This window comes from Alligator mississippiensis, chromosome 10, assembly GCF_030867095.1.
Source record: "Alligator mississippiensis isolate rAllMis1 chromosome 10, rAllMis1, whole genome shotgun sequence".
In the NCBI taxonomy this organism is placed as follows: Eukaryota; Metazoa; Chordata; order Crocodylia; family Alligatoridae; genus Alligator; species Alligator mississippiensis.
In genome coordinates, this window is record NC_081833.1 from 15,329,134 (window position 1) to 15,356,938 (window position 27,805).

Below are 27,805 nucleotides of genomic sequence, written 5' to 3' on the forward strand. Positions count from 1 at the left end.
GAGTTTTGTGTAAGGCTAGATAAGAAACGAAACAAGCAAACAAAAAGATTATGTATAAAATCATTCAACAGCTCCTGAAGAAACAGATTTTTTGCATACACAACGTATTCCTGATTCAGTTCATAAAAAGCTAGTAAATAAAAGCAAACCAAGATGCTTTTAAAGGATGCATTAGTTTTTTCAAACTTTACTTAATGATCCTCTTGCTGCTAACTTGTCTCCTTTGTCTCTCCAAATAGTTTTACTTTACAAACACATGTTGAAACAAATTGTTGAATTGCTGGCTCTGCATAAAGGTAAGCATTTCTTTTAAAAACTGAAATCATCGCACAAAGTTGTGTTTGTTAGTTAACAAGATGTTGGTTAAAAAAAACAAACTTACCAAGGCATTTCTGTCTTAGGGTTACAGTGTCACAGGTACCTCTCCCCATCTCTCTTTATTCATATGTAATGACTCGTGTATTTTACAAGTTGCAGGGTAAAAAAAACCAAAACATTAAGATACTTTCTTTCCTCCCCCTCAAACTTTGATATCAGTTACTCCCAAGTGCACTGAGATATTTTCAAATATCCGCACCTAGTTCGCAAAAACAAAAGCTGTTGTGGTCGTGAAAGTGCACTGAAGTGACCTGGGGTGTTTTAGTCAGTAACAATTAAATCGCTTGTTTTGTGCAGCCCTGTGTTAAGTGTGTAGCCAGGACTGAGCGTGCGAAAGAAACATGGCAATCGACTTTGTTACTTACTAGCTTGAGAGGGGGGAGGGAGAGAGAGAAAGAGATTCTCACGTGGAGCATGTAAAGTTCTCCCCCACCCCAGAAACATCCCCGAAGTAAGAACAGCCATCACCATCATCACCATCATCACCACGCAAAGGTAGCGCGTTGGGTCAAGCAGGTGTGTTTTCTGCTACTAGGAAAAAGGTCCCGATTTGAAAAGAAAAAAAAATAGGTAGAAAATAGTTCCAATCTCTCGGGCAAAGCAGAGAAACGCTGACCACACCTCTCAGATCAGAGCCCACTGGGGATCAGTTGGTCCCCCCCAACACCAGCACCACCAAACAAAAGAGAGGCAGAGGGAGAAATAATATTTGTTCAGGTTTCCCCTCTGCCCGCCTTTGATTTATCTGTTTACAACCAGGACCCCCTCAGTTGCAACAAAAAATCAATGAAAATGTAGTTGAAGAAAAGGCGGGCAAAGTAGAGGGGGAAAAAAAATTTGTGAATGGAAGAATGTGTTTGTGCATTCATTGTTAAAATAAAGAGTGGGCCGTGACGCGAGCTCCCCGGCGCCAATGGGCGCGGGGATAATATTTTTAAATATCCTCCCCGGGAGCCAATGGGGGAGGCGGTGGCAAAGACTAGCGCAGGGATGCGCCAATGGGGAGGGAGGTATGCTAATGAGGAATTGGTCAGGCAGGAGCTGAATGTCAAGTAGTCAAAGATGGAGGCTGGAGCGGGGAGGCCATGAGGTTTGTACCGAGGATTTTCCCAAATTTGTATCGATTGGAAAACGAGGCGGGCGGCGGGCGGGCCGGGCCGCCCCGCACCGCCGGGCCCGCGCAGGGGGCGGGGGGGGCCCGGCTCGGCGCCGCTGCCGCCTCTGCTCTGCTTTGGCCAACTTTTCCCCCCGGTGCGAGGACCCGTCCTCCCCGGGCAGGGACCGGGCGTGCCCGGGGGTCGCGCCGCCGCGCCGCGCCCGCGCCCCTCTGCCCGCGGCTCGGCAGCAGCATCCGGGTGATCGGGCGGAAATGGCGGGAGCTCAGGGCGAAAAGGGGGAGGCGCAGGGATGGAGAGGGATTTAAAGGGGGTGAAATTGGGGCGCTCCAAGTGCTCGTCTGTACGGGCGGGATGGAGCGCGGGCCCGGGGGCGGTGGCGGTGCGGGGGAAGGAGCTGGGCAGGCCCGGGGCTGCGTCCGTGTCCGCGGCGGGGGTCGCGAGCACCCAGGCGGCCGCGCAGGGGCTGCCCGCGTGCGGGACTCGGCGGCGGGGGCGCCCGCAGGACAGATGCCGGGCAGCGGTAGGAGCCGGGGCCCCCGGGGGTGCGGACTTGTGAGCGGAGCCATTTGCAAAGTTAATTCTTTCTGGCTGTGGTTGCGGGGGGGATTGCGGGTGCGGGGGACCGCGGCGCCCGCCCGCCCGGAGGGAGCGGAGCAGAAACCGGGATGTTTTCATCCGCTCCGAAAGATGGAGGGGAGAAGGGGGCGTGTGTGCTGAGCTCGTCCATGCACAGAAGTGCTGGAGAAGTGTGACGAGGGGCTTGGCTGAAAAAGAACTAGACAGCGGGGAGCTGGGTTCCCCCCTTTATCAAACATTTCATCCAGGCAAACACTTCTGAGGAAAGGAGTGTGATCCCACGACTCGGATCCTTTCGGCCAGAGTCGAGTCCATTCCCTCTCCTCCCCCCTCTCCCCCCCTCCACGCACAGTTAATCGCTGAGTATTGTGTTTCAGTGAAGGGGTGTTTTGTGTGTGTGTGTGTGTGTGTGTGTGTGTGTGTGTGTGTTGCCTGCTTGCATTGTGCAGCAAAGCGTCTGGACTAGTTGGAGAACGTTATTCCTATGTTTTAAGTTTGGGAAAAAAAATATTTGTGTCCAGGGATCTTCTTTTAGAAAGCTCCCCTCCCCTTTGCTTAAAAAACAGAATAAGCGAGGCAATAAGTCAGATACTATCTCCAGCCAGTATTTATATTGGCTTAATATTTAAATCTCGTAAAAGTAATGCTTTGCTTAAATAGTCCAGAGTTTTTGCAATAAACCAGGGTGTGCAGCCCAAAGTGTTTCTTTGGCATTCTTGCACTTTGCCCCAATTCCGCTTAGCTTCCCTCCAGTGTGTGGTCTTTGAGTTGTGTAAGGAAACCTCGTCCCCTCGAACACAAACCCAGGGTTGTGGAATTTAAAAAACTTCCTAAAGTTAAAGCACATTCTTTCTTCTGCCTCCCCTTTTTGCTTTTTTGCTTTTAAACATCTCCAATACTGGGCTAGGTTTCCGGATTAGGCATGCATCTGTATGCCAGTGAGAAAAAGAAAGGGGGAAGGAAAAAAGAAAATTAATCAACAGCAAAATACAAATTCAGACTTGAATAGATTTTTGGCAGTTCACGGCTAATAGGTTTCTACTGTCTCTGTCCTGTAAATTTGACAAGTTAAATTCATTTAGAGTGTTCCTTAGCCAGGCAAAACTCACTATGACTTTAATTAGTTTAATCCATTTTAAACTTTGATGCCAATCTTACTTGTCTGTATAGTTTATGGGGCTGTTTTAAACTTTGGTTTCATTGCATAGATTTTTGTTGTTGTTGTGGGTAATATTTAGAGTTTGAAACCAACCTTTTATCATTTTGCCAATTAATTATTCTCCTTTAAGAAGCAGTCAAGTTTTTAGGTCTAAAGTTTGCAATTATTTAAGGAAACAAAAGGTAAACTGTTTAAACCCAAAGCATAACAAAGAGAATTTTAAATGTTACTTATTTCTGAAATTATTTGGAATGTCTGCTTTGTAGTAATTAACTACTGTTTTCTCCTTACTATCAAAATGCTTTTTTGAAAAGGGAAAAAAGTTTCAGTACTATTGTTGTATTTTCCAAGTGAATGATTTTACAAAGGTCTCAAACCTTTAGAGGGTAGTGGTTATAAGGCTTATTTAGTAAAAATGTTTATTTAAAATAGCAAAACCTCATTTAGCATTTAAAATACAAATTCACCAAAATACTTAAAACTAGGTGCAAGTGTATATTAAATTAAGTATCAAAGATTTCAGCTATTAATTTCATATATATTTTGTCTTTAATTTTTCTGGTAACATATTTATTCTATATTATTTTTGTAGAAGGTTGATTCCAAAATGCAGGGAAAAAAAACAGTTGTAATCTTTCCTTTCAGACACGATAACACAGGACTTCTGTGATTAAAACAAAAGAAAATAAATAAGTAGAGTTAAATTCTGGCTGAAGTTAATGCAAGATAAAATTGTAAAATATTAAAAGCTAACTTAGAAGAATGAGACAGAATCAATGTGGCTTTTGAAGAAATTCCTTTTTGTTGAATGTAACTGATCTGTTTTAGAGTAAATCATGCACAGAAGGCCATCACTTCGAGAAGTTGCTAACTGATTTATCATTTATATTGAAAAGTCTGTGAAGTATGCTGTTGTCCAGAGCCCTTTTTCTGTTGTACTACTGGCAATTATGATGAGCAGTGCAATATTAAAAGGGCATTGGCTGGCAGAAACATGACCCCTTTTAGCAGCCCACCCTCTTCAGAGTGGGCAAACAACCCTAAAATAGATGCCTCCTTCAGTGTATTCATGCACGTGTGTGAAATAAGGTTAAAATTTATACATGTGGCAGTGCTTTTACATATGGAAGGAGATTTGGGATTGTAAGTTCTCACATGCCTTGATATACAATAGTGAATTATTTAAATATACCAAGTTTACAACTCCAGATATTTTTGGGAGTTTTCCAGGCATCATATTACTGGTTTTGTTTACCAATATTTTCTTAGTGATTCATTATTCATTCCCTTTCATAATGTCTGTTGAAATTTTATAACCATTTCTTGATGGATTTTTTTTTTTTTTTTTTTGCTATATAATAACCTTTCCCTATATATTTAAGGTGGTCTGAATTTAATGCTGCTATTTTGTTGTGTGACTGGGTCTTGTATTGTGATTTTTGTATGGTGACACACGCTCACAAAAATATACGTGTGAGAGATTGTTACACACACACTTTGTGGGTTTTTTTTGTCTATAGGTCTCATCACATTCTTGTCTACAAATTCTGTAACATTTTCCATAACACTTTACAGCACTGTTTATCTATACCATTGCATCATGCTTTATAGGCTTTGTGTTCAACCATCATGAAACAGTACAGTGCAATTAAGAAAACTTCTGAATGCATTATGGCACCTATTGAACATTTATTTTAAATTAGGTAGTTAAGATTAATTTACTGCATTATTTGCCTTTTATGGAAACCAGTACTGTGAGGATGCTGAATTATGCCTATTGTTCTTTTATTCTCCCTGTGTTCATAGAAAAATATTCTAACGTACATCTATCTTTAAAGTGTACTGTGCTTGGCCATGCTGGGTATGTAGCAAAAGATTGAAACTGTTTGTTTAACAAGCCATATCTAACAGTGGTCTGATTGATATTTTTAACTAACTTTTTTGTTGTTGTTTTACCTTGTCTAATTACGATCTCAAATAAACTTTAAGGCATGCAGAGTTTTATTGGGGCTAAACATAAAAACGTTATTGTGGTCAAAAATCTAATGTAACAGTCCCTTACAAAAGGATGCAGGGACAGCTGTGCAGAATGTGACAGTGGCTGCTGGTATCGCTGGCTCTGACAATGTTGCACTACTGTCTGCACAAATAAAGCAGTGCAATAATATTGTCAAAGCATTTGGTTCCAGTCCTAATACATCCTTATGATCAGTTACTGTTGCACACCCAGTCTCTGACGTTGTGGAACTTCATAGTTATTTAATGCATTTTAATAGGCAGCCATCCCTCTGTTCCCCTCCCCCCCCACCCCAAGGCTTAGGTGAGCATAAGATTCCAAGATCATTTAAAACCTGACTCAAACAATAAATAGGTTGGAGGGGGCTCTTTTTGGTTGGGGGGTTTCTTTTTTTCTTTTCTTTTTTTTTTTTTTAAGGCTGAATGGTCTTATGGAAATGCCTTGGGTTTTTGTTCCCGTTTGTGACTGCTTCAGTGTACAAAATGGACTTCCCCTCCTACCACTGGTGTGTGTTTGTGTGTCCAAGTTGTACAATAAAAAGACAGCCTATTCAAATTTAAAAGCCCTCTTGTCCTGCTTTAGAACCACCACTACCTTTTACCAAGGCAAAAAACCAAAAGCCTCTCTCCCAGTTGGACCTTTTCTTTATTTCCGGTTTTAAACCAAAGGGTTTTTATGGACCTAAGGATGCTATTGTTGTGTATGGAATCTAGTGATTGCATATATTCACAGGCTATTTAATTTATTTTTTTCCTCCCTGATATATATTTTTTTTCTGGGTGCATTGTAGCTGTTAGTTTTTAGAGGAGTATGTTGTGAGTAAAGTAAAAGTAATACGTTCATTTGCTTAAAAAAACCTAGGGGGCATATAAATAATCAATAGGCCTTTGAAAGACCTGATCTTCCTCGGCTCTTCTCAGTAGTAAACGGGAAGTGAATCTAGGAGCTGCATTGGTGATGTAGGCCTGGAAACAGTTGCGTTGCATTAGGAATTGATCTTTAAATAACAATATGTTGGCGACTGTCACTTGGATTGTTCTTGGGATTTTCACTTGCAACTGCTAAGGAAGGGGGTGGGGGTTGTTATCTTTTTACAGGGGCTTTGGGCTGGTACCTTGGGAGAAGGTGCAGGGAAGCCATAGTATTGGAAATCAAATCTCTGTAAATGAGAATTTTCGATTGGAATTGTATATCCCAACCCAGGCCAGGGTGGGCTAGTGAGCAAAGCATGGGAGGCAGAAAATGGAGTACCACTTCCTAGAGGGTTGAATCCCATTTCAGAAGGAGCAGGGGAAGCTTATGTCCACAATAAAGCCTTCCCATTCTTAATTAAAAAAGACCTTTCAATCCCTGTCTTTATTGTGAGGGGTGAGGAGAGCCTGTCTCCCCTCCACACCCAGAGGAGGAGGGGGAAGGCTTCTAGTTTGAACCATTAGCAAAATGATGGTGGGTGAAAAGAAATCAGGCAGCTGATGTGGTATGTTTCACATACCTAAGCAGAGGTAACCTGAGCCTGCCTGGCTCTTTCTCCTAGGGTTTTTTAATGCATCTCTGTGCATTGTAGCATGTTTGCCATTTTTGCGTGTGAAGGAATAGGAAGCCTGTTCAGTGGGGGTTTTTTGTTTGTTTTTTTTTTAATTTTCTTTTTTTCCTCTCCTGGTGCTCAATTAATCAGGAGCTGGGGAAGAATGAAACCAGGAAAGGCTTTCCTTTGTTGGCATGACCATACTCCCAATGACATAACCGGGAGCAGGAGAGTAGCAGCTCGGTGACCTCGGTGCAGTGCTAAAAAGGGATCCCTTTCCTGTGTGTGTCTAGGGGGAGGGAGATCAGGTGGAAGCCATCCCCTCTCGGGGAAGCACCTCGGCGCTGTGTGTGTATGTGTGTGTGGGTGTGCAGGCAGACACATGGATGAGCCCAGCAGCAAGTGAAAACAAGTGTCAGTGAGTCCTTGGGGGTGGTGCAGGATGGAAGATGGCCTCACCAGCATTGCAAGCCTTGCTGCTTGCCTGCCTGTGCGGAGCTAGGTGGCACGCTGTTTGGTTTTGATTTCAATGAATTGAAGTTAAAAAAATATAGCAGATGTGGTGGAGGGAGAGGGGGGCTCTAGGGTTTGGGTGTGGAGGAGATATTGGAGGTGGCAAGGGCTATTCTTCTTTTGAAAGGTGCCTTGAGTTCCACCCAGTGGGCGCGTTCCTGAGGCCCCTGCAGTGCAAGCCGAGCAGTGCTCCCGCACGGGTGAGACAATTAATTCTGCGCATGGGATATTTGCTGATCGGGAAGTTAGTCCTAAGCAGCAAAAGGCACGACACAAAGGAGGGAGGGGGCTCGTCTGGGAGGGGGGTTCCCTGCAGATTTCAGGGCTGGGATGGAGGTTGCACATTCCAGCCCCTCCCTTCCCCAATCTCTCCCTCTCTCTTTTTTTTTTAACCCTGCCTGGCTGAGGAATGTAGCAGCGAAGGGGGGGAAGCAGTGGAGGAAAGAAAAAGGGGGGGATTCGGAAGCAAAGGCCTCTTCAGGAGGCTGCATTTGTGCAAGGGAAACCATTTGCATGTGTGTGCGGAGATTCCAGCGTTTGTCTCCAGTTGGGAGCGAGGGGGAGGGGAGGGGGCGCGGGAGGAATGCAGGGAATCAGGTCGGGGCGAGGGGGAAGGGCTCCGGGAGAGCTTCCATCCTGTTGTTGCATAAACTTGTTAAAAGAGCCCTCCTCTGCGAGGGCAGCGCACACAGGGCAGCAGTGTGCGGGAGGAGGCCAGACCTGCGCCCTGGCTGCACAACCAATTGGAGCGGAAAGTGAAATCAGATGGTTTTAAGTTTTCAGAGGGATTTTTTTTTTCAGGGGGACTTTTTGAGTCATTGCATTTAGTGCTGGATTCATATGAAGGTCGCTCATGCTTTGCTTTGACTTGGGTGGTTTGGGGGAGGGCCTCGCTCAGCAGGGCCAGGAGGCGCAGTTTTGGGATGGGGTTTTTCCACCCCCCTGCAAAACCTGGTGGTGCTGAGCTGGAGGGGGGGATGCGATAAACCCACCCAGTGCAAATACATTTTGCTCTTTGCTCGCGGGTCTGCAGGGTGCTGGATCTGCGCCGGGGAGGGTGCCTCCCTCTTTGTGACCAGGGGGGGGACATTTTGGAGTGCCCCAAGGCCAGGCCCACGTGCTCAGCATCAGGGCTAGGGCACTTTACGGCATTTTGTTTGCTTTACTATATTTACTGCAAGGCGGGAGCTCAGTATTTCCAAGGTGATAGGCTTCAGCCCTATTTTGCTCCTACAGTCAGTACCACAGTGCCTTTTTTTTTTCCATCAGACAGCAGAGTGCTGGTAAACACCATGCAGAAAAAGCCATATTGTGGGGTTACAAAGTCTAGGCTGTTTAAGGAGCTCTGTCATTCCTTTTAATGGAGCTCACTGACGCAGATCTGGCTTCTGCCAGCCGAGGAAATGTTGCTGCTGAGAAAAGGGTTATTGAAACCCACAAACTAAATATTTTAAGCGAGAATCAAATGGCAGGACATTCTGGAGTGTAATCCCCTCTGATTTCAGGAGAAGGGGACTGTATTGATAAATGACTGTGGGTGACAGCGAATCCCCCCAGCTCAGTGGGTGAAAGCTGCTTGGGAAGCTAATGTTTTCAGAGAGGATTACAAACCCTTACGCTCTGGAGTCTCTTGCACACCTGGACAGGTTGACTCTTGCATGGAAGCAAGAATCCCCTTTTTTCTGGGAGGATTTGTACAGACTTGCTAGATAGGCTTACAGAGTGGGGCTGGAATGCCAAGAATTTTTTTCTTTTAAAGAAAAAGAGAATTAAGAAGACAACCCTCCCCAGTTTTAAAACAATGATCTTTAAAAAATCAAATAGGATGTAAAACTCTAAATCAAATCTCAACATACAGCTGTTTCCACAGCGTTTGGTCTGACCTTTGGTAACTGTGTCAATTCCTTTGCAGAAAACAGATTGTAGGCTACACATATATACGTGGTAGAGCAAGATGGCTTTTTAAAACTGCCTAGCTCCTTTAGCTATTGAAGTGCATACATATGGACAGAGAAATAGGATTGGGCTGGTGGTTGGGTACCCAGCTATAGCTTGTAAGGTTGCAGCTGATTCAATAATAAAAATCTGCTTCCTAGACTGGCACCTTAACCAGGAAAAATGAAATAAAAAAGTAATGGATCTAAGTAAGGAACTGGATCCTTAAACTAAATCGGGGTATCCAGGGTCTGGTCTAGTACTTAAGCAGGAGACCTCTGAGCTCTGGAAGCCAGTGCACTACTTTATTTAGCCCAGAGCTGCATAATAGGGTCAGTTTAGTCTACTGTGTCTATTAACATCAAGAATGGGTGGCTTAAAAATACTGCAGTGACTCCAGCACAGTCATGCAAGTCAAAACTCCAAAATGTTGCCTTTATTGAGCAGCATTTAAAGCGTCACTTCCATACTAGTCCTGGTGACATTTCCATTTAGTTTCTATAAATGTGATTAAAGGCGAGAGAGGTTTCTAAACATATCTAGAGACACTCAGCCTCTTAGAGTATAAATAGAATGCATTTCATAATCTTGTGTTTAAATGTTTATTTTAAAATAACCCCCATATACATTCCAGGGAAGCATTCCTGCAATGGGGAAGGGATCAACACAGGCTTTGCATATTGTTTGCAAATGGTGTGAATATTATTGGGTATTGATTCAGTCTTTTATTTTTCTGTCTTGCAAGAGGGGGGAGAGGAGGGTGTAGGAGACCAGTACAAATACACCGTCACAGAGACCCTGGAGTGTACTTGGACAGTTGAAGATAAGGACATTCTTGAGACACATCTAGGCATTGAGGGCAGACCCAGCAGTGTAAAAACAGAGTAACAGAATGGTGCATTTTTCTCAGACCTTAAAGTCATAGTTAAAATTCATAACTGTGCCCCTTACTCTTTCATGTCAGTTGTAGATTTTATAATAATATCACAGGTCAAAATTGTGTAGAGACTGTTGAATTCTGATTTTTTTTTTTTTTTTTTTTTTTTTGGTTTGCCGTTTCAAAGAGTAACACCACCTGAAGTTGTGAATTGTGACTTTACAGTTTAAAGTCACCAGTGGGAACAGTGTTTGAGCCACTGGAGAGGTTGAAAGGGTGAATGGGGGGCTTTTAAGTCTCATTTGAAATAACATACAGGCTGAAGAGAGGAAAAAGACTTGATAAATATAAACAAAGTAGAAACTGGAGTTATTGGACTGCAGTAGATGGAAAGGTAAGGCCAAGACTAGCTCTTGTCTTTTAAAAAAATGCTTTAACCCTAACTAAAGATCTAGCTGCCAGAGACTGTTGAAAAGCAGAATGGCAGGATTAAAACAGAATTTGCCAAGGTAACGAAAATACCAAAGTTTGGTAAAACCATTCTGATCTGCTTACAACACCCTTCTGTGAACATGGCCTTTTAATTACTGTGAGCAAAGGTTACTACAAATAAATAATACATAAAAAAAGATTCCTATCTGCTTTCAACAAACAGGACAAACTGAACTACATGTTGTTTTTGTTTATCAGTCCATTAAAAAAACTAAACAATTAATGCAGCCTCTGCCCTATTCCCACTTCTGTGCAAGTGTCTTTGGTTTTTAGTTTCTGTTGGCAAGTGAGCCAACATCAAAGGGGATAGAGGGCTGTCTCGCACCAGCATGCCAAACGCCAGGGATCTCTAATGGCAAAGACCAGATCAATGTGGAATGCATAAATTAGCCAGGATTCCATGAATTAGGGGATTGTCTCTCCATTGCACTTTTATTTAATCCGCTGGAAAGCAGGCTGAGGAAAGAGAAGCTTAAAGTGTCAAAATCGTGAATTGGTTTGGGATGGCCTGGGAATAAAGTTTCCTTCCTCCTCGCTCTAGTTTTTCGAGTGTTACTAGATGACAGATACAGTGGGGCAGGTTTACTTAATAGTCCAGTTCCAGTAGAGCAGGTTTACTTAGATAGAGGAGCTCCGACTCCCAGAGAAAATGGGCAAGTTCTGGCTCTTCTCTTCAATTTTTGTCTTTCTGGTCGCCCAAGTATTCAGAACTAAAACAATCACAACATTGATGAGAGAAGGTTGGTGTCTTCCAGTCATGCATAGAAAGAGGCTGGAAAATTATGGATCCTAGGCAAAGGCACGCATGGTTTTTAAAGCAGGTTGAATGTAACTAGGTAATCTCTGCATGTTAATCTGAGCTGTGGAGCCAGCTCTGGAGGTCTTGTTTCACTTTCTAATTTTTGTTGTGTATTGAATGCCCTTATTTCCAATGAAGGAGAGGTGTTTAAAAACCCTGTGCCCTATCAACAGAACAGCCCTAGAAAGGAAGTTTTACAGGGGCCTGCAATCCTTTTACTAATGAGTTCAAAATATAATTAGTAATAAAATAAGTAGGAGAAGGTCCCAGCCTCTCCAAGTTAGACAGTGGATCCAGCCTGCGCATTAAAGAAAGGAGAGAAAATCCAGATTGAAGGAAGGAATACAGGGCTGGGGGAGAGATACCCAAACCTGGATAAAATCCACATTGTAATGAAATGTTTGTCACTGGAAAAAATGAGAACCTATGCCTAGATTCCATTTTCTATAGCAGACATAACCTCAAGAGATGCATCTCATGGCCATTTGCCTTTCTTCCTCCCCAGTGATAAGTAATTGTACTTTTGATAGGGGGTGCATTATTTTCTAACTTTTTACCCCTTACACATTTGCAGACTAATGGACGTCCAGTCACCTGCTGCAGGAAGCATAATCCAGCTTCATAACCTTAAGGATAAGACCCTATCAATATTGCCTCTGCTTTTGTGATCAGGGTAGTAGTGCAATATTGCTTATAGGGTCTTTTCTTTGGAGGGTATTCTTCATGGAGAGAAGAAAAGCAGCAGCAGAACAGCCATGCTGGTCACCTTAAGACAAAAGTTGTGCAATAACAAACATTGCTAGATAGGCAAATCAATTTGTCCAAATGTGTTATTGTGAACATTCGTGTTCATGTGACAAAGAACTGTGCGCTGATGCTCTTCTGAATATAAATGCTCCCCTGACAAGTAACTGCAGAGATGCTCTTGTGATGACTCAAGTTGTAAAGGGGTGTATTTTTGATGTTATGACGCAGGATGCATAACAGCCTTGTATTAAAAAAGCACAAACAGTTGTACTTGCTTGAAACTGGAGTAACCCCTCATGTCTGTATTTTTAAACAGTGTCAGGCACTGGATGTTTGAAGGGAGCCTATTTTATGTAAGGATGTAAACACCCGGCCAGGGACGGGTGGATGTATCTGGTCACTTTTGCTGTTTGTGTCCCCGACTGTAGCCCGGAAGCCACCATGTTCTGTGAACCAGGGTTTGGGGTAAAGCTTCTGCCCCGCCAGTCTCAAGAAGCTGATACAAACAAAGCGACTGTGTCTGATTAGCAAACGAAGATCGATGCGCTAGGGCCTGGTCGCCCAGGCAGCATGGCCTGTATGGAGGCTGCTGCGCTCCGGGCGGAGAAAGCAGCGCGGGGTGCGCGGGCTGGGCCCCCGCCCCAGGTGCCGGGCCCTGGCTCCGGGCCGGGGCTGATCGCGCGCGGGATGCCAAGGTATGTGGGGAAGCCGTGGGAGCGAGGGGGCCTGGGGCTCGGATTCCTCTTTGTAAGTGATCGGCGGCAGGAGGAGGGGTTGACAAGCCTGAAATGGCGGAGTGGGTGGCCCGCGCTGCTATGTTCAGGTGGTCCCTGGCTCTCTGCTGGGACCCCGGAGGCCCAGGAAAAGGGCCCGGTGGGAGGGGAGGCGCGCGGATTAGAGAGCGGCGAGGCGGCCCGGGGGCTTTCTCCTCGCCCCCCACCCGCGCCCAGGCCGCCACGACGGCTCGCCGCAGCCGCCCCCTCCCCCCGGGCTCTGCACGCGGAGGCGCCCCGCACGCGGCGCGAAGGAGCCCCCTCGTCGGGTCGGGCTGGGCCGGGCCGCGCCGGCCGGGGGCCCGCAGGCGGCGCGGGGCGGCGAGGACCCGGAGCCGGAGCCGGCGGGCAGGCTGCCACTCTTTCCCTGTTGCACTACTGTCAGCCTTGCAGCTAGCAGTGCAATAATGAAAGGGCGTCAGTCGGCCGGGGAGCGGCGAGAGTGGGGCACGATCCCGCCTGCGGCGCGGCGGCCCCTCGGCTCGGCTCGGCGGAGGCACGCGGCTCGCGCTCGCGCGGGGCCCGGGCGGCGGCGGGCTGGCCCGGCTCGGCTCGGCCCGGGAGCGCCGGGCGGGAGGAAGCGGGAGACCCCGCAGCCCGGCGGTGCGCACCCCGGGGGAGGCGCGGGCTCCCGGCCAGGCGGGAGCGGAGCGCCCCGTCCCGTCTCGTCTCGTCACACAAGCCGGGGCGGGGGCGGCGGCGGGAGGCGGCCGCTCCAGGAAGGCGTCTCCCCCGTCCTCCCTCCAGCTCCTGCAGGTCGGCGGGACGCGCTGCGGGCAGCGGCCGCTCGACGGGGCCGGACTGCGGGACCGAGGTGCGCGGGGCCGCGGCCCAGGGAGCGGCCGTGTGGCCGGACGGGCCCGCAGGCAGAGGTGCCGGGGGGGCCCCCGGGAAAGGGACCGTCCCACCCGCGCAGCGCAGGGAGGCGAGGGCCGGCTGCCGCCTCTCCGCAGCCCGCGCGCGGGGCCGTGTGTCGGGGCCGGGGGCCGCGCGTGGCGCAGGCGGCGGCGAAGCGGCAGCCTCCCCCGCACCCCGCACGCGTCCCGGGGACAAACCCGCTCCCTGCCCGGCCTCACCTCCGGGCTTTGCTCGCACACAAAATGGCTGCGGCCGCGGCAGCATGTGGGTGGGCAGGGAGAGCCCAGGGAGCCGCTGTCTCTCCCCAGCCGGCTGCCCGGGAGGCCTCTGCTCCCCTTGCCGGGGCCCCGGGCCGACGGCGCGGGGCTGTCGCGAGTGGCGGGACGGGCTGGGCCGGGCCGGGCCGGGGCTGCGAAGGGCCGACCCCCCCGCCCGGGCCCCGCTGTTTATTTCCTCGCTGACCTTCTGGGGAGCCGGGCAGTGCGAGCTGTGACAGCTGCGGGAAGCGGCCGCGCTTTGAAGACCGGGGAGGTTGTGACCTGGAGGCCCCTTTCCTCTCTCGCTCCCGCGAGCTGCTGAGTCAGGCGGGGGAGAGGGGAGGTGAAGCGGGGGGCTGCTCTCGAGCCATTTCTCAAGCGGTGAATGAAACAGGAAAGGACAAATGCGAGAGGAGAAAAGAGCGATTACTTCCACTTTGGTGACTTGCTGAGGAGGGGGGTCTCTCGCTCTCCGGCCACGGCTTGAAACGCTGGTTAAAAGCCCGCGCCCGCGGCCTCCCGCGCCCCGGCCTCGCGTGGAAGGGGCCGCGCGCGGCCCGGGAGCCCCGCGCAGATCGGTGCTGCCGGGCCAGGCGCCGCTCCCGGAGCTCTCCAGGCGTGGCTCTGCCCCGGGCGAAGGAAGCCCCTCGCCATTTCCTCCAGGCAGGGGCACCCTGGCCCGGCCCCAGCCAGCCCCTTTCTCCCACCCTCTCGCCCACCGCTTCCTCCACGTCGCGGGATCCCGCGGCGAGTCCTCCCCGCGCCCAGGGCGCTCCCTGCCCCGCCCCGCCCCGCCCCGCCCCGCCCCGCACTTGCACTTGCCAAAATAAAGGAGCCAAGTGCGTTTGGCGCTGCGGTGTCCTTGCTCTTCTGCGCTGGTGTTTGCTCCCTCGGGGATCTGCGTTACCTGGTAGGCAGCGACAGGGCCCCCGCTCCTGCCTCCGCCGGGACAGCCGTCTGCTTCCTTCCCAGCTCCTGGATGGCACGAGCCCATGTGTCTGTCCTTTTAAAAGAGGCATCGGACAGCAAGCAGCGCCTGGCTGCCACCGCCCAATACACGGCAGAGGCAGGGCAGGCGAGCAGCGGGCTTTCTCTCCGTTTACACGGGGCACTTCCGTGCTGCACCGGTGACATTAAACCTTTTGGGGGTTGGGTCTTTACACATTTTCCCACTAAATGTACCTGCAAGCTTCCTTGGAAAGGATCCTTGTCCATCCAGCCACGGCAATAAAGGAAAAGGCTGTGATTAGCACGAATACCCACCCCAGGTAGCTCGCAGGGCGTCGCCTACAAACCGGGCACGACGGGCGTTTTCTCGGGAATACCTGGCACTTGTCCTCTCCCCGCCGCAGGGCCCGGGACTGGTGTCCTCCTCGGAGGGCTGCCGTTTTACTGCTGCTTCCCAGCAGGGAGTCCGGGCCGCCGAGGTCCAGGGCCGCATCCTGCCATTGACCCGCATGCTGCACTGCCCTGGGCCGGACTCCGCGTGGGGCGAAGGCAGGAGGTGGCCTGGCCGTCGGCGACAAAAGAAGTGCTCATCCCGCAGGCAGATGAGTGCACGAGAAAGGCTGGAGCCCGTCCCGGCCGCAATTGACGGCTGATGATTGACTAGGAAACAAGGTGGAGGGAATAGGCATTAGGCACGTGTGCGCACAAAGTAACCCCCGCTCCTCCAGCGCGTCCTGCGCATTTCCCCCTCCACGAAGCCCCTTCCTCCCAGAAGCGCACTCCCCTCCCAGGAAGCTTTCGGCCGGAGCCCTCCCGACAAGCGCAGCCTCCCCCGCCCCGAGCTCCGAGCGCTGCCCGGCCCCACGGTCCGCCCGACTCCAGCCCCGTGCAGCGAGCGCCCGGCTGCGGGGCCCGGGGACCCGGCGTCTCCGCTGCCCGCGCCGCCCCTCCGCTCCCGGGAAAGCTGATACAGCCAGGCCGTGGCCATCACCGTGGTGTCCGAGCGGGCTTAACGGCTGGAGGCAAAATCCCACAGCAGCTGGAGTACGTTTCCGTTGGCGTGCTGCCTCTGCAAAGCCCCGTAGACAAGGGTCTCGGGGCGGGCATCCGTGTGCCCTCATTTGGACCGTGAGCACCTTGGAGCAGGCCTGTGTTCTCCATATTCTGCACAGCGCCAAGCCCAAGGTCTGCACTCAAACAGCAATCAGCCCTGGGGCTGGGGAAGTGCCGCCTGCGGGGCGTGCTTCGCTTTTCATACCTGTAGATTTCGCATTAGGATCATGCCCCACACTTCCTGCGGGGTGGACATGGCCATGACCATTGTACATGGCTGGCACTCACTGGTATCGGGGTGCACGTGTCCATGGCTGGCACACACTGGTATCGGGGTGCACATGTACGTGGCTGGCACTCACTGGTATCGGGGTGCACGTGTCCATGGCTGGCACACACTGGTATCGGGGTGCACATGTACGTGGCTGGCACGCACGGGTATTGGCACCATTGGAAATCAACCTGTTTCTTCATACTAGAATTCCCCTGAAGCAGCTGACACCCCCCAGCCTCCCTCCTACGTACATGTGCTGAGGAGCAGCTCCTTTGTCCTGAGCTGCCATCTCTGCCGCACAGTCCGTGTGCCAGCTCCCAGCTCCGAGCAATGGGCAGTTCTGGGAACGGGACCAGCCACCTCCCGTGCGCGCAGGCCGAGGCAGACAAGCCGGCACCTTGTTCCTTGGCACGTTTTGGGCACTGTATTTACGGAACAGCAGCCCGATACGGGTAACCTATGGCTTGGCTTTTTTGTTTTCCTTTTTCACCCAAGCTGCAGGGACAAAACGAGGGGTTCATCCATTGAGTTTGGGGTTCCTAGATCTGAAAGTAGCAGGGGTCCCTCAGCAGCGGAGGGTAGAGGTAAGCGGGGAAGCCACCTTCAGGTACAAGTGCCACGTGTAAGCGGATCCCTGCTAGTCTCCGATAAACACCAAGCGTTGATGTGTTGCCGGATCCCAGCGACATCGCGTCCAGCTGGTTTCCGAGAGCCAGGGACGAGCCGAGGGCCCGGGGCGGCGTCCCCTGCTCGGCGCTGCTCCCCTTGTCCCACCAGAGGCTAATCTCAGCGCATCCCGCTCCCGCTGCCAGTGGACGGGGATGCTTAAATCAGGGCGTGAATGACATTTGGGGCTGGAAAGGTGACGCCGAGCGGTGTCCCCTCTCCCCCCGCCCCGATTCACTGCAGGGAAAGCCTTCAGCACCAGTTGGGACCAGCCCCAAGTATGGCCGAGGTGAGTAGCTGTGTGCGCAATGTGGCGAGTAAGCAACATGCACCTGGGGGAGCTCCCAGTTAAAGCCCCGTAGTGGGAGGAGACCCACCACCAGCTTAGCTTGTCTGTCATGTAGCAGGAGGACTGTGTAGGGGGCAAACGGCTGGGCTGGCTGCAGGGCTCCAGCCAGGCAATGGAAATCCCTTCCTTCCTTCCTTCCTTCCTTCCTTCCTTCCTTCCTTCCTTCCTTCCTTCCTTCCTGGCGAAAGGCAAGGAGGTGGTGCTTGCCTGAGGGGATCTGGGGTGACAAGGCGGGTACTGGGTAAGCTGGGAGGGCTGAGGCCCTGGGGCCTGGTGTTTACCTTCCCACTGCCCTTTGGGAGGGAGAGCCCCGAGCTCTTTCCCGAGCGCTATTTCGAGCGGTAGCATCACGAAATCACCGGCCACGAGAAGGCACCACGAGAAGAAAGGGATACAAAGGTCAGAAATCTGGATTTGCTGCGTGGCGTGGGGTCCTCGTGGTGCGCATCTCTGCTGCTCGGTGCGGCCGGCGCATCCCCGCAGCCCTTTCCCCGCAGCGGGCCCTGCAAGCTGCGTGCACGGAGATGCCGGGGGCTGGCGGACGGACCCCTTGCTAAGTGCTCGTCCCTGCTTTGGGTATGTGCATCTACCCGCCCGAGGGATTCAGTCTGAATGAGCTTCCCCCGATGAGCCCCCAAGGCAGGGAAGGGCCAGGGCGGATCCTCTTCCTTCCGGGGATGCCCGTGGCAGTCAGCCGGCCCGGCCCGGCCCGGCCCGCACCTGCCGGTCCCCTGCCTCCAGCCCCCGTTAGTCCCATCTCTACAGAAGGGTCTTCCAGTTTACCCCAGCAGCGGCACGGAGGTTAGACGAGACAGAACAGTGTCACACAAGCTGTACTGGGAAAGCCTCTCCGGAGTAAGGAAATGCCTCTTGAAGGCACCCAGGAGGCAGTGAAATAGCTGGGCAAAGGGTCTCCAAAAGGGGAAAACATTTCGTCCAGTGAGTAGGGCTCGGGCTATTTCCAAGCCCCTCGCTCCAATTATTGCTGTTTGAAAGCAGCTCTAACACTGGTACCCAACTTTCCCCTAATCTGTAAGAATGGGTCTGCATTGCAACTCTGGCTCCTGGCAGTCGGCTGCTGCTCTGCTGGTCTTGCTGGGAGCTGTCCCGGACAGCCAAGGATTGTAGGAAGAGTGAAGGGGCATCAGCTCAGAGATCAACGGGTGTTCACTGGCCTAGTAGCTTTCACCACACTCTCCACAAACAAATCAAAGCAACAGACTGCCCGACAGATGCTAACAGGCAAAGAAAAATGCTATTCTGTGTCTCACTGGAACAAAAATACAGTGATTTTGATTTCTCTCCCAGTACAGTACAATATGAATAAAACACCTGGCCTGGAATCCTGGTTCCTCCAAATCAATGGCAATCTCCCATTAGTTCAGTAGGGCCAGGACTTCATAAGCCCATTATCGATAGGCGTATATTTGCTTTGTACTTCAATCCCTGCTGTTTGTCAATAGGTAGGTATCCATTCATCCTCTGGCTAGTGTCAGCAAAAGGTGATTCTAAATCCACTTACTCATTTTGGTGTTGCCGTAGTATCTTGAGACCCCAGTCAGGGAACAGGCTCCATTGTGCAACATGCTGCATGCCCAAGTATGTACAAAGCTATCTCTTGCTCTAAACAGCTTAGGCCTGCATCAGCATTAGAGAAGGTAGGTGGTGATAGCTGAGCCAACAGGATAGCTCCAGTGTTAAACAGCAATCATTTGGACACTTTGATGTGTGAGCAGGCATCCAAATAACTAGCTGAGATAGGCATCATTCCCAGTGGCAAGCAGCTTTCAGAAAAGATTCTGCAACCCAATGTCATAATGCCCTGGACAAGAGTAATACTACGCTCCACTATATCCACAGAATGCAGATCCCACCACCCATGGTGCTACTGGAGAGCTGGAGGCTCCAGACATTGCTGCACTGAGTGACTACTGTGTGGGAGCAAAGTATGATACAGGCACAGGAGAGGACCAGAAAGTAGTTCTGGTGCACAAAAGGCCTGCAGGCTTCTGAAACCAACCAGCTCCTGCTAGCACATAGGATCATCTTCTGCCTCCAGATATAACTCCCACCTTCCTCCTGTCTTGACAATGCTTCTTCCTATACAGTAATTTGCACCTGTATCTTTCTACACTAGACAACTTTCCCCATCATTGCTATCACCAGTGGGAGTAGCAGGCAGGGCAAAGGTGGCTTATGGCTTTTTTACCTGCTCCAAGTAAGCCTAGATGATATGACAACAACAACAAAAAAAGCTCTGGGTGATAATCTATAATGGAGCATCCACCACAGGTAGGAAACTTTAGGAAATGAATGCTGATGTAGTCAACTTAAGAGTTCTCCTGGATTTATTTGAAGACACAAAACCATTGGTAATTCCCAATAGTCAGACTTTTTCCCTGTCACAGTAATGGAAAACAGAGCCTGCTTATTCAACAAGCCTCTTTGGATCACGGTTCCAGTGGAAGGAAAGAACCTCCGCAAAATGGATCAGGGCTCAGTTCCTCAAAACTATTTGGGTGTGCTTTTAGGTAAGAAGTAAGCAGTACAGAGTCAGAAAGTTGCTTCCTGCAGTGTCCCGTTTTTTGATCCTGCCATTCTTTGCTCAGATATTATGTGCCCTGAGCGACTAATTATGAAAAGACAAAACATTACAACAGCCTTAAACAAATGTTATTTGTATTACTGCAGCACCCAGATACCCTATCTGAGATGGGATCCCATGCTTAGGTATTGTACTGATATTTAGTAAGAGACAGCCTCTGCCCAAAAGAGTTTATAGTCTTTAGAGATCAGACAGATAAAGAAAAGAGTACCATTCTCCTATTTAAGATGGAAAGACAGAAGTACAGGAAGACTCATTTGCTCAAAATCAGTCACTCAAAAACTCTGTGACAAGAGCTAGGAATTCAATTCCTGTCCTTTAAGTCCCAGCCCACTGACAATAAGGCATTTTCCGTTTGAAGGAATATATTCAATTTATACTTTTTATATTAAAGTAGCTATTTCCCAGTCAATCAAAGTGAGTCATTTCCCTTTGGTTTCTTACTGCATTAGACATAAAATTACCCAGTATAACACTGCCAGAGGTTTTCCTCCTCCTCCTGAAAGTTCTAGGATGAACAATCCCTGCGTGTGAATAAAGGTGAAAGTAATAATTGCATGGAGGTGAAAGGAGTTTTAGCCATTGTTTCTTCAGAAACACCTTTTAACACAGTGCCACTCTCAGCAATATCCTTATTAGTGTTGCTCTGTGCAGCTCTCAATCCTATCATGGGACCATCAGCAGCACTAGCAGCTTTCTCCTAGTAGAAGCTCTTTTACTACAATTCAATTAGCGTGAATCTAGGCACAGGCTGAGGATATGCTATCGAGCAGATGAGATTTCCTGCATTTGCACAAGAGACATTGAAGGAAGGATGAAGCAAAATAAAGGGGGCCACAATAACATGAAAGGACAACTTAAGACTGACGGAAGCATTCTTCACCTGGAAATTAATGGCCATATGGTCTCTACTCCCCCCCCCCCCCCCCCCCCCCCCCGCCCCAACTGCAGCATCACCCCAAGAGGCTTTCATACTTCCGCACCAGGTTAGTCCAACTGTCCTTTTTCTCCCTTCACATAGTTCATCCAGTGAGACACAACTCAGTGTAAACTACTTCAGCATCTTCTTCCAGTTAAGTCAGTGAGTATCTGAAGTTTTCCTTGACTGGCTTAAGTCAATTAATTTCAGTTTACAGCGACTCTGTAACCAATAACAATTCTCTGCTAGGTTCCTATAGAGGTGTAGGTTGTAGCCGTGTTGGTCTAAGGACATCGGCAGACAAGGTTCTTCAGGTGGGTAAATCTGATATCTTTTATTAGACCAACTAAATAGTTGGAAAAAATGTCTTAGCCAGCTTTTGGGTTTAAAAACTCTTTATCAGGCTGAGGAAGCATCTCAATTATTTTTCCAACTATTTAGCTAGTTTAATATAAGATATCGGATTTACCCAAAGAACCTTGTCTGCCTAGGTTCTTATAGACAAACTCATGCAGTATAGAGGCCACTACAGTTAAGCTTGTAAAGCAGTTTCCATCAGAAAAGCCCTAACTTTTACACTAAGTTTTATGGCCGGTTCAGTTTTTGCTCCAGTATTTTTCATATTTAGTTTCTACACCCAGGTGACCTTTTCCTTTATAGCATAAGTAAGAATCTTTCAGTAATTTTGCAGATCTGAGTGGGAAAAATAATACAATGATTCCACTGAGAATTCAGGGTCATTCAGGGAATTCAGGGAACTTCAAGAGCTCATATCTAAGGTAGTATACTGTCTTCAGTCTTTTCTAAACTGATATCCCACTCACCACCCACAACCTTTTTCCAGGGGAAAACATCCCTGTCACTGTAGCTGGGATTTCTTCCCATTTAGCAATATGGGAAAGGTAGGGAAATAGTGATTTCTGACACCTATTTGAAGGGATCATGGCTTCCAGGCTAAAAAATCATCATTTAAGGAATCCTTACCCCAGAGCATCTTGTCTTCTGAATTAGATAGGATATAAAGTTATACACCAGTGAAATAGCATGTCTATGAATGCTCAGTAACATCTGATTTTTAGCTTAATGAAGCCCTGTTCCCTTGTGATACCATCATGCACATTCTCCCTGAGCAAAGGCCCAGCAGGCACAGAGGCTGCTGCTTTCAGGTTGCTGCTGGGAATTTCTGCACAAGGGAAACCTTCAGTAAGCCATCAAAAATAAAAATATTCCTGCATTTCACTGCCTTAACATCAGGAGCTAGGGAAACTAGAGAGTAATAAAAAAGAAGCTATCCTGGGAGTTTAGGATTTTTGCTGTTTTGCCCTGCAGTGTACATAGTCTAAAATCTCTTAAGAGTTTATTTTTAAAAATCTTTTCCTATCACTAAGATACATCCACTTCAGCATAAACAAATGGACTGCTCCTTTGTGATACAGCTTTATAGAAACTGATAGCTCTTGCTCCTACAGCCATATGAAAGAAGAAGATAGAAACTGTCTTCAGCTTACAATAACTCACTCCACGCCCCAATTCTCTGGGCAATATATATTTGAAAGCAGAGGCTGCTCAATTAAAGTTTTAATTTTTTGCAAGACAGATATGCCAACCTATTCCTATGGACCAGAGTCTGTTTCCAGAGCTAAGATTTTCTGTGGAATTCTTATGGCTGGATAAACAGATCGACACTAGAGCTTACAAACGTACCAGCCCCTTGACTGGAGTTACACAGGCAAGCTCTCCAGCTAGGGGGCTCTAGAGCAGTGGCTCTCAACCTTTTTTGTACCAGGACCCATCTGTAACATCAATGGCCAGTCCTGACCCAATGCTCCTCACTCCTGACAGCTGTCCCCAGGCCCCAGCCCCCAGTCTGTGGGGTGCGGGAAAGGGCATGGGGGACCCCAAGCAGCCCTTCACAAGCTGGAACTCTGCCTGCCTGTAAGAGAAAAGCCCTGGTTTCATTTCCCACGTTTTCCTCCTTTAAAGGAGAATCCATTTTTAAAGTTTGTTTGTGACCCTTTCATATATTCTTGCAGCCCACTTTTGGGTCATGACCCACGGGTTGAGAAACACTGCTCTGAAGTGCTGTTTCTTGGGTCACCCCTGCCCTTAGGGGAGACCAGTGACTGACAGCCTGGCTTTCCCCTGCTGGGGAAAGGGACAGGCTGTCAATGGGCAGTTGGCTGCTGATTTTCAGCAGCTGCCAGGATAAGCTCCCTTGGGCTGGCAGTAGTGAGGAGAACTACTCTTCTCACTCCTTGCACTTCGTGCCCCCTCAAGTAGGGCAGGGTGCAGAGGTGTTGTGGTGTCCCTGGGGCACCAGAACTCCCCTGCTGCCATCTAAACAGACAGGGATCACAGCTAGAACCACCCTGGTCTAGGAGGGACAATCCCCCTAGGCTGTGTACAGCTCTGGGGTCACCTGGAGCTGTGTACCCAGCAGGAGGGAGATGTGCCCTAGCTCGAACCATCCCAGAGGCCTGGGATGGTTCTAGCCATGAGAGAATGCCTCCTACCCCTCCTATCAGCTGATCAGTACAACAGGCAGGGGGTAGTCTCCTGAGGTTTGAACTGTCTAGAGCCCCAGGATGTTGCCACCCATGATGAGAGACTGCCCCACTCTGTGCACTCCTCTGGGTCAGTCTGGAGGGGTGCACAGGGTGTAAGGCTTGGTAGCACAGCTAGCGGGCCTGGCAGCAGCGCTGGCTGAGCTGCAGAGAAATGCCCCTATGCACAGCCTGGGTGCGTGTTTGTTTGGGGTACAAACCTTGCCAGCAGGACAGTTTCAGCCTTGGGGATTACACCCCCCACTCTTGAACAGACTGGGCTGATCTGGGTCTGTTCAGAGGCTGAGGACATTTGGACTGCCAGCAGGTTCTCCACAGGCTCCCTGACAGCTTGCCCCTGTGCCAGCTATTGGGAAGCTGTGGGATACTGGTGATCCAAGTTAGTGTAGGGGAGAGAGATCTTCCTGTTTGGAAGTGATCTACTCTTCCTGTAGAAGAGCCTTTCCTCTTCTACAAGAAACTCCTAGAATGGCAATTCACTCTCTTTTTGTCCCAGGGAAGCAGCTTTCCTCCTGACACCATGTAAAGCTTGTCCCCTGTGTACCTTTGGGCAGCATCACTGAGTTAATGCTACTGCAGCGTTCTTAACTTCTGCTCTTTCTTATTTTTATTTTGAGTGCATAGTCTTAAGATTGCAATACTTTTAGGTACTATATTGGCTCCTGTTATAAATAGGGAATATAACATGGGTCATCACCAGCATGAAGACACTTGACTGAGAACACCTGCGGGAAGGGAGAGGAGGGGATGGACAGAACCCCCCCCCCACACACACACACCATAGACCTACAAAGACTGTTAATGTCTTTGAATATCCCCAGCCGAGTAGCTCTACACTACATGTTAACATCATTATCTAAAAAAGTCTTATCACCTTACTTATGCAGTTACCATGGGAGCGGTTTTACCTCTTTTCCTACCATAGCATGGCACTGGAGCTTCTTAACCCCTCTACCCCAAGATAACAGGCTGCATAACTAACTGCACGTTTTCGACTGTATCAGTATATACCAACTACGTACCCACAGAGCCATCACGCGCAAGGTCCTATATTCTCTTCCAACTCTACAAAGCCATGTAAATAACCACAATTTTAAACATTTAAAGAACTGCTTTACCAACGCTTTAGAGAATTAGAGAAAAACAGAAATCACAGCGGGGCTATGTCTTGTATCTTTCCCCATGTGATGCCATGTGCCTTAAGTATCACTTATCCAACTGTACCAGGAGTTATTAAGCTTGAAGGGAGACATTAAGCCCTCCAAAATGACCTAAAATGTCTTTAGCACATAATGCAGATCTGGTCATTTTACAGACCCATACCTCACAACTTCCTAAGGAATAACAGGGATCTAGGAGTGCTTGTTGTATCCACAGATGATCTTAAATAAATTATGAATTCTCTGGGGCAGGGGCTGGAAAACAAACCACTGAGGCTCACCTCCACAGGTGCAACCGCATCATTAACCATACCAAAGTTCCCATTTCTAGCCCGGCAAGGTCCTGAGATCTCGAGCTTCCAAAAACGTCCGCTGACCTGAGGCCAGAATACCTAGCCCACGGTACATCTGGGGAATAAGACTCACGAGTGAGGCAGAGTAAGAATAGCGTGGTGACAGCCCGGAGCACAACGAGCTGGCGGTTCTGGGAAGACGCCCGAGGTTTGGGAGATGAGCAGTGATCCCAGAGCAGAGATTGCCCGGGCAGGGGCGGCTGAAGGGCTCCCAGGTGCCTTCTTCCCTGGCCGCGTGTCCCCCACGTGTACAGCGCGGACCCGGCGAGCGACACAACGCGGCCCTGGACCTCGCTTGCGGCGGGCAGCAGAGCTCGTCCGTCGCTTCCTGGCGGTGGGACTTGCGACGGCAGCACCGCCACGTCTAGTTTGCACCCACTGAACACCCATTCTCTCCGGGTGTTTTGCTGCGCAGTCCTTCAGCCAGCCTGCCGGCAAAGCACCGGCGAACTCAGCGGGTCTCGGGCGCAACCCTCCCTCTGCTCTGCGTTGACTGACCGCCCTGGTGGCGAGCAACGCCGGAGCTACCCGCGCTTCTCCCGCCGCTGCTCCCCGGAAAGGAGGCTCGTCCCCGGCCCCGGGCGCCGCAGGTCCGAGCTGGGGCGATCCGTGCGGGGAGGCGCGGGAGAGCGGCGCGCGCAGGGACGAGCTCCGCGCGGGCTGAGGAGAGCCGTCACCTCGCAGCCGAGCGCGGGCCCGAGCAGCGGGTCTCGGCAGGCGGGAGGCAGAGCCCGGGCGGCGGGGCGGGGCGGGGCGGGGCGGGCACGCGGGAAGCGGGGCGGCAGGTCACGGGAGACGCTGTCCCGCGAGGAGCCCCGGCCGGCTGCCCCCCAGCCCGGGCCGGCGGCTGCGGCGAAGCGAAGGAAGGAGGCGCCGCCGCGGGGCGAGGAGCTCCCGGAGCCGGCCGCGCCGTCCCGAGGGAGTGCGGGCCGCGGGCGCAGGAGGCGGCCGGGCCGGGCCAGGCCGGCCCGGGGGTGGGTGCTCCGGGGCCCCGGCGGCCCTGTCCCCTGCACGGGCCGCGGCGACGGCAGGCCTGGGAGCGGACAGCTCGGCCGGGAGCGGGTTTCTCCCCTGGCAGCCGGCGCCTTCGGGCGCTCCCCCGACGAGGACACAGGCGGGGCGATGCCCGGCCCGGCCCGGCCCGGCCGCACGCGGCCCCGCTCCCCGGGCCCCGCCGAGCAGAGCCGGAGCAGGGGGCGCAGCGGCAGGGGCGGCGATCCGGCGGGTCCCGCAGCCCCCGCCCCGCCCCGCCCCGCCCCAGCTTCTGGCCGGCGCTGCGCCAGCCCGGGGCCGGGGCCTCGCTCCCTTCCCCGCCCGCAGGAGCCGGCTCCTCCCGGCTTTCGCCTCCCAGCCGGGCCCGGCTTTGCAGCTCCAGGTCGCCGTCTGCACCTTGCCGACGAGACACCTTCGCTGCTGAACCCCGTTGTGCTGCGGGGCCCGCAGGGCCGGGAGCGGGCGGAGCCGCAGCCCGCGGGGAGCCCTGTGCCGGCTGCCGGAGCCGCGCGGAGCGGAGCAGGGCGCGCCGCTCCTGGCGGCAGTGCCCGGGTGCCAAGTGCCTTCGCGACCGGCCTGTGGAAGACGCGCAGAGGATGCGGGTCCTGCTGCCCGCAGCGGGCGGGGAACAGCTGCTGCTGCAACAGGCTGCCAGGGACGGACGGAAACCGGTCGAAACCCGAGGCCAGGCTCCTCCGCTGGGACTCCCGGCGGGCTGACGGGACGAGGGAGCGCTGCAGCAGGCCGGTGCACACACCGCGGGGCTCCGGGCCCAGGAGGATGCTTAGTTTCTACTTACCACGAGAGGAGGGGAAGGCAGGGGTGGGGCGGGCACACGCCCAGCAATGGCTGTGCCACACTCCCGAATTGGCTGGAGGGCGTTATTTGCTGCCAGCCAGAGTGGGCATAGATGGAAGGGATATGAATGCCCAGCCGTGGTTCACTTGCAGGGTGAGTTGTGCCGTCGCTGCGGTAATCCTTTGGACTTCTCCCATTTTATATTTGCTTAGGCATTCACCTTTATTACCGACCTCCTGGGGCAATACAGCCTCACTAAATGCCTAGGCTTTGCAACAGGCCCTGAAGGTTAAACTGAGGCGGGTGTAGGGACAAAGCCATACATGAAGGCTCTCCTCCAGAGAAAACTAACAAGTGCCTGTTACTTTTTAAATATCACAAAATCCCGTTAGGAATCAACTCCCGCCTTTGTAATAGCCATATGCTACTGAGAAAGTTGGAGCGTTTTAAGTGACCTGACTGACTTCAAACTGCCGAGTGGCCTTGGATCCAACCACATACAGTATTGGTGAAGTAGGACCTCACTTCTCTGAAAGATAAGACACACCTGAACTACTCAGAAAAGAGCTAGCCGAATAATAAGCAAGGCAGGCCTGGTCCCTTTCTTGAATAAAAGAGTATTACACTTAATTCTGAAACATTTTGCAGTTTAAACTAGCCACTACATATATAAAAGATGTATAACATAGAGCCCACCTTTCAGAATAAACTTTAATCAAATGCAGTTCATGGTAGAGCAGGGGAAGGCATTGTGAAAACAGACTACTATTATCAAGTTTTGGAAACTGTCAGGAACAGCATTTGCATCACGGTTCTTTTGCAGAACAAATCTCAGAAAAAAAATTCTAGTGAGTATAGGTCCAACTAATTTTATTGCTTTCCATTTTCTATTGCCACCTTTTCTTCTTTGCCACATACAATTTTTCCATATGTATCAAAACAACTTAATATAGTCATACAAAATAGTAGACTAGTACCTTCCTGCTATCATAAAACCCCACTCCTACCCTTATACCTTTTGGATAAAACTGGAGAAAAGGATTTACCCTTTGCAATGTCCTTTTTGTCCCATATAAATGTAACTTACTAACTATATATA

The 27,805-nt window shown here is 50.6% G+C and overlaps 1 long non-coding RNA gene across 2 annotated transcripts; it reads left to right on the forward strand.

Annotated features, from left to right (window-relative positions):
* The first annotated feature begins 1,475 nt into the window (after positions 1-1,475).
* On the forward strand, positions 1,476-12,422 carry LOC109282956 (uncharacterized). 2 transcript variants are annotated; one of them, XR_009455142.1, is made up of 2 exons: positions 1,476-7,275; positions 7,414-12,422. It is a non-coding gene; the product is annotated as an uncharacterized LOC109282956 (long non-coding RNA). The 2 variants fall into 2 exon arrangements; XR_009455143.1 differs by having other exon boundaries at positions 1,476-7,191.
* Positions 12,423-27,805: the final 15,383 nt, after the last annotated feature.